Source organism: Saimiri boliviensis, chromosome 8 (genome assembly GCF_048565385.1).
Source record: "Saimiri boliviensis isolate mSaiBol1 chromosome 8, mSaiBol1.pri, whole genome shotgun sequence".
Classification (NCBI taxonomy): Eukaryota; Metazoa; Chordata; class Mammalia; order Primates; family Cebidae; genus Saimiri; species Saimiri boliviensis.
In genome coordinates, this window is record NC_133456.1 from 86,319,877 (window position 1) to 86,329,018 (window position 9,142).

Consider the following 9,142-nt stretch of genomic DNA (forward strand, 5'->3'; position numbering starts at 1 on the left):
TAATCAATACCATAAGTAACAATTTCCTAATTAAATTCACCTATCAGAAAAGCTTCAATTGAGCAGGTGGGATTAATCACTCTTCTAATTTCTCAGTGTCCCATTTTGTAATAACCGTTTAAGTGGTTAGGTGAAAAAGTACTACTCGAGCTGTAAGGCATTGCTCCGTCAATGCCCAACCTAACTTGCCAGACAGCTTATTTTTCATGTTCAGGACTTTCAACCTCAGGATTTCGAAGTGGGCTCATAGGTATCCCCAAAGAGTATGAGTTTTTCATCAGTGTGAGCTGGAATTTTCGAATATAGAACAACTCAAGACGAACATGAAAGGCCGAACTTAGGCTGGGCGTGGTGGCTCATGCCTGTAATCCCAGCACTTTGGGAGGTTGAGGTGGGTGGATTAGCTGAGGTCGGGAGTTTGAGACTAGCCTGATCAATGTGGTGAAACCCAGTTTCTACTAAAAACACAAAAAAATTAGCTGGGCATGGTGGCAGGTACCTGTAATCCCAGCTACTTGGGAAGCTGAGGTAGGAGAATCGCTTGAACCCAGGAGGCGGAGGTTGTGGTGAGCCGATATTGTGCCACTGTACTCCAGCCTGGGTGACAGGGCAAGACTCCATTTCAAAAAAAATTAAAAGCTGAACATGTAGGTGACTGTTTTATTTAGTCTGTTACTGAAAGATTTTAAAACTTGGCCAGGTGCAGTGGCTCATGCTTGATGTCCTGGCACTTCAGGAGGCTGAGGCAAGAGTACCGCTTGAGGCCAGGAGTTCAAGACCAGCCTGGGCAACATAGCCAGACCCTGTTTCTACACAAGATAATAAAAAAAATTAGCAGAGCATGGTGGCTGTAGTCCCAGCTACTCAGGAGACTGAGGCAGGAGGTTCACTTGAGGCCAGGAAGTCACAGCTGCAGTGACTCTGATTGTGCCACTACACTCAAGCCTGGGCAACAGAGTGAAAAAAAACAAAAAGATTCAAAAACCCTATCACAGCCAGGCATGGTGGCTCATACCTGTAATTCCAGCACTTTGGGTGGCCGAGGTGGGTGGATCATGAGGTCAGGAGTTTGAGATCAGCCTGGCCAACATGGCCAAACCTCATCTCTACTAAAACTACAAAAAATTTTCTGGGTGTGGAGTTGGGCATCTGTAATCCCAGCTACTTGGGAAGCTGAGGCAGGAGAATTGCTTGAATGTGATAGGTGCAGGTTGCAGTGAGCAAAGATCATGGCATTGTGTTCCATCTTGGGTGACAGAGTGAGACTCCATCTCAAAAAAAAATCCAAAGACAAGGCAAAACAAAACAAAACCTGTTGTTTTAGGACTCTTTCTATAAAGCCTATTTGGATTTAGTAAATACTAAGGCAAAGGCCTGTATTACCAAAGCTGGTCTGGGAGCTATTGCTGGCAGCACACCCGAACCCTGCAGCCTGTGGGTGAAGCTGCTGAAGCTCACTGAAGAGGGCCTGCTATTCTGGGTTCTCCTGCTCTTGCAATTAGGGCTAGAGGCTGGCCCAGTGCCAGGCTGGCTCTATGGGGTGGGCCTTCTGGCAGGAAGGCGTGATGTTTGTATTAGCACAGAAGCTATCCCCGTCCACCCTTGCCAAAACTGTGGCCAGGCCTACCTGCTCCTCCTGTAAAGTGCTCAGGAACAGAGTTAGAGTGGGGGTGGGAAGTTCGGTATTTGTCCCAAGCTTCCGTCCTCCTGAGATCTGGAGTTTCATAAGTGAATCTTGAGCAACTGCCCACAGTCTCTTGGCACTGAGCCCAGGGAAAACAAGGTTCTTCCTTTTCTTCCAGGACCTCAAGGGCTAATGGAGTCAAAGCAGCGGTGGTCAGTGAACAGGAAAGGGCAGCCTTTGATGAGGCTTGGGGCTGGGGAGGGAAGAGTCCAAACAGCAAGGGAGAGCCAGCCTCTGCAGGGCCTGCTGGTCCTAGTCGGGGAGTGGCCTTTCCTAGAGTCCCTGCACAGCCAGGAGCAGCTGTCATCAAGGTGGGCTGTATCCCAGCCCCTCGGCTGAGCCTTTTCATTTGCTCAAGCTGTGTTCCGGAGTGCACAGGATGCCTTTCAGAAGGAGGATTCTAAATCCCAGGGGCCTGTGAGGGCAAAGTCACGTATCTGAGCACAAAACGAGAGAACCACTTGTGTTTTTGCCACACTTCTCGGCAGCACTGTCCATATTTGTGCATTTTTTTTTGAGACAGTCTCACTCTTGTCACCCAGGCTGGAGTGCGGTGGTGCAATCTCGGCTCACTGCCACCTCTGCCTCCAGGGTTCAAGCGTTCTCCTGCCCAAGCCTCCCAAGTACCTGGGATTACAGTGACCTGCCACCATGCCCAGCTAATTTTTGTATTTTTAGTAGAGACAGGGTTTTGCCATGTTGGCCAGGCTGGTCTCAAATTCCTGACCTCAGGTGATCCACCTGCCTCGGACTCCCAAAGTGCTGGGGTTACAGGCATGAGCCACCGTGCCCAGCCCTTGCGCACATAATTTTATTTTATTTGAGACGGAGTGTTGTTCTGTCATCCAGGCTGGAGTGCAGTGGCATGATCTTGGCTCACGGCAACCTCCACCCCTCAGGTTCAAGAGATTCTCGTGCCTCGGCCCTCCGAGTAGCTGGGATTACAGGCGTGTGCCACCATGCCTGGCTAATATTTATATTTTCAGTAAAGATGGGGGTTTCACCACGTTGGCCAGGCTGGCCTCAAACTCCTGGCCTCAAGAGATCCATCTGCTTTGTTTTCCTAAAGTGCCTTGGATTCCCAAAGTGCTGGGGTTACAGCTGTGAGCCACCATGCCTGGCATGTGCACATCATTTTAAAAACTGAAATCTTTTACACACATTATCTTCCAAGAAAAAGAAGAAAAAAAAACCCTGGTATCTTAGAAAACATTAAATTTATTGACATAATTTATATACAATAAAATGTATTTTATTTACAGGTATGTGGTTCAGTAAGTTTTGGCAAACTTATAGTTATGTAACCACCATTTCTAACAAACCAAAAAGCTGCCATCTGTCCCTTTACAGTCATGTAAATAGAATTTTCTAAAATGTCATGTAAATATCATACTGTCTTAATATTTTTCTATTTTCATAAATTAAAAACATTTTAGAAAATTATTATGAAGCATAAAGTCTTTTATATCTGGCTTAGATTTTTCAACTCTGTATATGCGTGTGAAGAAGAAATATATCAGTGAGGTAAAACATTTAAGCAGTTCCAAAAGGTAAACATAATTGTTCATCTAACCCCATCTGATTCCTTCAGAAGTAAACATCATCTTGTTTTTGTGTGTACTTTCAGAAACACAGAAGGATGTAAATAAGAAATAGACATCCATCACAGCCTGGGCTCAGTGGCTCATGCCTGTAATCCCAGCACTTTGGGAGGCCAAGGTGGGCAGATCACCTGAGGTCAGGAGCTTGAGACCTGGCCTGACCAACAAGGAGAAACCCTGTCTCTACTAAAAATTAGCCCAGCGTGGTGGTGCATGCCTGTAATTCCAGTTACTTGGGAGGCTGAGACATAAGAATCGCTTGAACCCAGGAGTCGAAGGTTAAGGTGAGCCGAGATCATGCCATTGTACTCCATTCTGGGCAACAAGAGCGAAACTGTCTCCAAAAAAAAAAAGAAAAAAGAAATAGACATGCATCACATATGCTTATTCTGGTCACATGGTCCTTTACTTTCCTCTTTTAATATATTCTGGAGATCAATTCACATGAACTCCTGTAGAATTATGCATTCTTCCCTCGATAGCTCCATGGTACAGATGTGCCAGAGCTGATTTAGCCACTCGTCTGATAGATTTATTGACAATATTTTGCTAATGCAAACCATAAATTGAAAGTTAAAGTGCTCTTAGCAAATAAAACAACATAGAGATTGCATGGAACTTCTCTACAGTTGTTATCATAAGTTAGAACTGTTTGTTCTTCGCCTTTTTCCTACTTCACATCTTGTTTCTCTTTGTTGCTTTTCCTCTCCTCCTCTGCCCGAGCCCCCCACACACCTGCTCCTCCTGGTGAATTCCCATTCCTTCTTCACCACCCATTAATCAGACCCCTGCTGGGAGCTTTACCAGACTGCGCCTCTGTTCCAGGCTCTTGTCTCTCTGCACCTCCCCAGCAGCATTTTGCAAGACAGTTTGTGATGCTGTAGCCTAACTCTGACACTTCCGTGACCTTGTAGGGGGCCTGAGTCTTGCTGATCTGTGTTTGCATCACACAGATGCCAGAGTTAGCATTCAAAAAATGTTGGGTGAGTGAGTGATGATGTCTTAGACTGATTTCTCCTGTAGAGCTCACCACAGTATAAGGTCGTTTAGGCCGACTGACTGTGCCATGGACGGCATGGTAACCTCTGTGACCTGCATGAACACCCTAGATGAGTTCCTGGAAATAGAAAGTCTGAAGCAACTGGAAAACCACAAAAGGTGAAGAAATGATCAACACCTGCAGCACCTAATAAACTTGAGACATTCTATTTTTCCTTATTCCCACCTCAACTGATAAGGCAATTGGACTTTGTAACCAACCTTGGTCAACCTTGTGACTCCAGACCCTATGACCCCCTCCCAGCTTCCAAACACCACCCTAAACTGTAACTTCTGTAACTTTCCACTGCCTACTCCAAACCTATAAAACCAACTCCTATCCCACCGCCCTCCCCTGACTCTCTTTCTGGACTCAGTCTGCCCGCATCTGGGTGAATAAACAGCCATGTTGCTCACACAAAGCCTGTTTGTGGGAGTCTCTTCATTCAGAGCATGCATTTTAATACACAAGACAATTTATGTTTCCCATTTTGAGATTCATTTCATCTTTGCATTGGCAAACAGTGCTATGGTGAACCCCTTTCTACCCCTGGCCTTTTTCTCCTTGGTTTTAGAAGCAGGTTTACTGAGACAAAGGGTGTGGAATTATTTTTTCTTCGCACTTTGCCTTCCAAAATTGTGCATACTGGTGGGGTTTTTGGTTTTTGTTTTTTGTTTTTTAAGTTAGGAAGCTCCTAAGAATCAGAATGGTCATCAAAAACTGTCCCGACCTGCAGGACAACAACAGGAGCCCGAAGGGAGGGAGTGGGGATGGATGGGCAGGAGACGCGAAGAATGGAGACAAGACAGGAGTCTGATCAAGTCTCGTTTATTGGTGCTGAGCTCACAGCTTAAATAGGCCAGGCAGGGAGGCGGGGCAAAGGAAGCTTGCAGTTGGGAAATTCCGGCCAGGTGTGCCAGGTGCCGCTACCAGCCTCGTGCCGTCCACGGGCGGGACCTGAATCATCAGGCCTTGAGCCTCCCACAAGCGGCACCTGGGCTCTCTTGGCCCCAGGATTTGGCCTGTGCTGCTGCCCACAGGTCCCCCTTTTTTATTTTATTTAGAAATTAGGCTGAGTGGTAGTTATGCCCACGGGAACCGTGCCTGTCTTAGGTCAGAGGACCCCACATGAGAGAACATTGACTCCTTATCCATCATGGGGAGGGGAAAAACGTTTTCCTCCTTATCTTAAGCGGAGTGTCCTTACTCATGCTCCTCAGTTGCCCGTCATTGGCTAACCGGTTCAGCTCGCCGGGTGACCTGAGAGGAAAGGTATCAAGCTCCATCTCTAGGTCTGCCATCTCCAGCCTGTGGTAATGGACCTGAATGGGCTGCATCTTTATGGCCTCAATTTGTGATCCTGAGAAGTTCCCGAGTTTGCTGAGTATAACAAGACCGATTAGACAATAAGACAAGGAGGGAAAGCAATCAGGATAAATAATACCATGTTGTCGACTCCTAAAAAGGGAAAAGATAGAAGACCCTCAGGGCTCAATATCGTCCCTGGTGGAGTCGGTTTTTCGGATTTTTTGGTATCTACTTGCTTCACAAGTCTCTCGGGAAGCCACCTGATAAATGCACGCATCCTCTTTTACCTTTCCTAGTTTGATTTTTTCTAATTGCTCAATAAGGTCCTGATGTTCAGTTTCAAGCTTTGAGTTTTAAGATATTCTATTTTAGATTGGATTTCTTTTTGAGGGAACCAGGGACAAACGTCCTTAATATAATCAAAATATTTAATTAACCGGTTTACTTTCACCTTTACTCCTCGCGCCTTTAATGCTATGCTGAGTTCTTCTACAAACAACTCATGCTTACTAATTTCCTGACCCATAATATCGTCGTCCACTTACCAGAGAGCAAGGCCGCAGCAGGTTCCCGTGGTGACTCCTCCTCTGGATTTCTTCCTTCAATCCGGCCGGCTTCGACGACGTCCCTCACTCTGTCCCTCTTACTTTGGGTCCCTGTTCGGGCGTCAAACTGTCCCGACCTGCAGGACAACAACAGGAGCCCAAAGGGAGGGAGTGGGGATGGATGGGCAGGAGACACGAAGAATGGAGACAAGACAGGAGTCTGATCAAGTCTCGTTTATTGCTGCTGAGCTCACAGCTTAAATAGGCCAGGCAGGGAGGCGGGGCAAAGGAAGCTTGCAGTTGGGAAATTCCGGCCAGGTGTGCCAGGTGCCGCTACCAGCCTCGTGCCGTCCACGGGCTGGACCTGAATCATCAGGCCTTGAGCCTCCCACAAGCGGCACCTGGGCTCTCTTGGCCCCAGGATTTGGCCTGTGCTGCTGCCCACAAAAAACCTTGACCTTCCTTCATAGTTTATAATTGCCTGATGGGGTCTTCCTGCCCACTGCACAGACAAAACCAATTCATTGAGACTGTGGCATTGCGTTTAACTGACATGCAGCTGGCCATGCTACCCAGGAGATGGAGTTGCTACTCAAATCAACCTCCCCGAAAATGTGGAGGCTGGATTTTTTCCAGGGTAGTTTGGTGGGCAGGGGTTAGAGGAATAGGTGCTGCTTCCTGGTTGGGGATGCAGTCAGAGGGGTGTGGGAAATGCTCCTTGCTCACTGAATCTGCTTCTTGGGGGGGCCACAGGACTGGTTGAGCCAAGACAACCAGGTGGGACCATCTGGTCATCAGAAATGCAAAACTCTGAAAGGATTTTGGTTGAAATGAAAGGGTTGCATTTCAAAAGGCCAATCTTAGCTTCTACAACAGTGAATTGGAGAAGTTGCAAATCTTGTGACCTCCAGAATAATGACTGGTAACCATTTAACAGAATTCTGAGCAGAATTCAGGTGGCTTTTCATTCGTTGGCTCCAGGGGTTGTGGGAACCAAGTGGGCAAGACAGCTGAGGTTCGGCCACACACCCAGGAAGCACTGACCCTGTGTGGGATGAGAGAGGCTAGGACAAACACGGGACCTGGGACCTGATGTGACAGCCGTGGGAACAACAGTGCCATGGTGATGTCTAATGGACAATTGTCAGTGAGTGCTGTTGGCCCCACTTTCAAGGGACATCCAGAACCTAGCCCTTCCCCCGACCCCTGCTGCCACCCCTCTGGTCCCACCACTGTCATCACTTGCCTGGATCATTGCAGTGGCCTTTCTGGGCTCCCTCCCTCCACTCTGCTCCCTTGATAGAGACAGAGAACTCAGAGAGTCCTCCCTCCTCCTCCCCTCCCCCACCACACAAGCTTCCTCGACATTTCCCCAACGAGCCAGGCACCTGTGGGCCTCCAGGTGCACACAGCTCACTCGCTCACTTCCTTTAAGTCTTTGCTTCCACTGTAACTCGCCAACACAACCCACCCACCCCAGCTGGATCTTTCTCCTAAGCACATTTCCAATCGAACAGACAACAGGTGATTTCTATTTACCATCATTATTATCTGGCTTTCCTCACTGAAACGGAAACCCTGGAGACAGCAATTTTCTTATTTTGTGCACTGTGGTAACTGCTCAGCAACTGGAACAGTGTTGGGCACGTGGACTAGAAGCTCAGTAAATATTTATTGAATAAATGAATGAATGGTGTTTGCCGAAAGAATCTTCACACTCAGGAATACCTGAAGTGTTGCTGCAATTCCAGACCAGCAAGATGCAGAGGAAAACCTTGAGAAGAGGACCCAGAGGAGGAAACCACAGTGTTTACACATCAGCATCTGAAAGAGTGAAATATGCCAGCTCAGAGCTGGAGCCTGGCCAAGGAGGACAAAGGTCCTGACAAGGACTGCACCATGCAGAGGTCACTGCCCCTGCCTGGGGTACGAGACTCTCTTTGATTCAACAATATTCCTATGAGACAGTCAGTCTGCAAAAGAAGATTCCTGACAGAAGGGGCTGAGGCAAGGTGGTCTAGCCAGCTAGTAGGATTCAGTGACAGCCCCAGACCCATGCCAGAATTAGAGGCCGAGCAGGAGGTTCCACAAAGCCCTCTCCTAGGTGCTGAGTGCTGAGACCACAAAGCCAAAACAATGAGATGTCTTGGTTTGATTGCAGACTCAGCAAAAACGAACCTAAGCCTGCTCCCCATGGCTGGATCATGTCTTGGGAAGGCATCAGGGTTCAGCTCAGCCTGCTTCAGTATAGAGATAGTTTTTAACCCTGCACGTGTTCTAGTGGCACTCTGGACATCTAGACATCTGTGCAGGGGGGCTCATGAGGAGAACAGTCTCCCTGGCCAGCCTAGATGTGGCCTAGCCTGAGGTGGGAGGAAACCAGAGATGGGGCTGGATGTTCTTTCAGCCTCCCTGGCAGAGATAAAGGTCGGCTTGGCCAAGCTTTTGAGGGCTGGCTGTGATGTCGGGGAGGGAGGTAGTTCCCAGAGCAGGAATGCCTCTCCTGGGGCTCCTATCCTTGCAGGGGAAGAGCTGGCTCTCCTCCCTTCACAGCCTTCTTCCCTGCAGCCCGCTGGGGGCAAGTGACCTGGGGGATCTGTGCCCCAGGGGCAAACCTCCAGGCTCTGGCTTAGCCCCACCCTGGGGAAACATTGACAGCACCCCTGGAAGAGAGCCTTGCTTCAGGAAGACTCTAGGGAGGGGCCCAGCTGTGGGTCCTGGGCTGTTGGTGACAGTATCCCAGACTCCAAACTCTGTGCCTGGAGGCAGTTCCCTTCCCTGGTTACAACGGATTCCCATCTCACCCTGCCCTACTGCACGCCCCTGGGCAGGGAGGCACAGGGAGATGGCAGGGCAGGGGAAGCAGGGGCCAGACAGGAGAAAGAGATGATGCCCTGGGCGAGGTGTTCACCACCCCTGCTGAAGTGGAAAACCCTGGCTTCTCCCAGTAGAAACTTCAGGATCC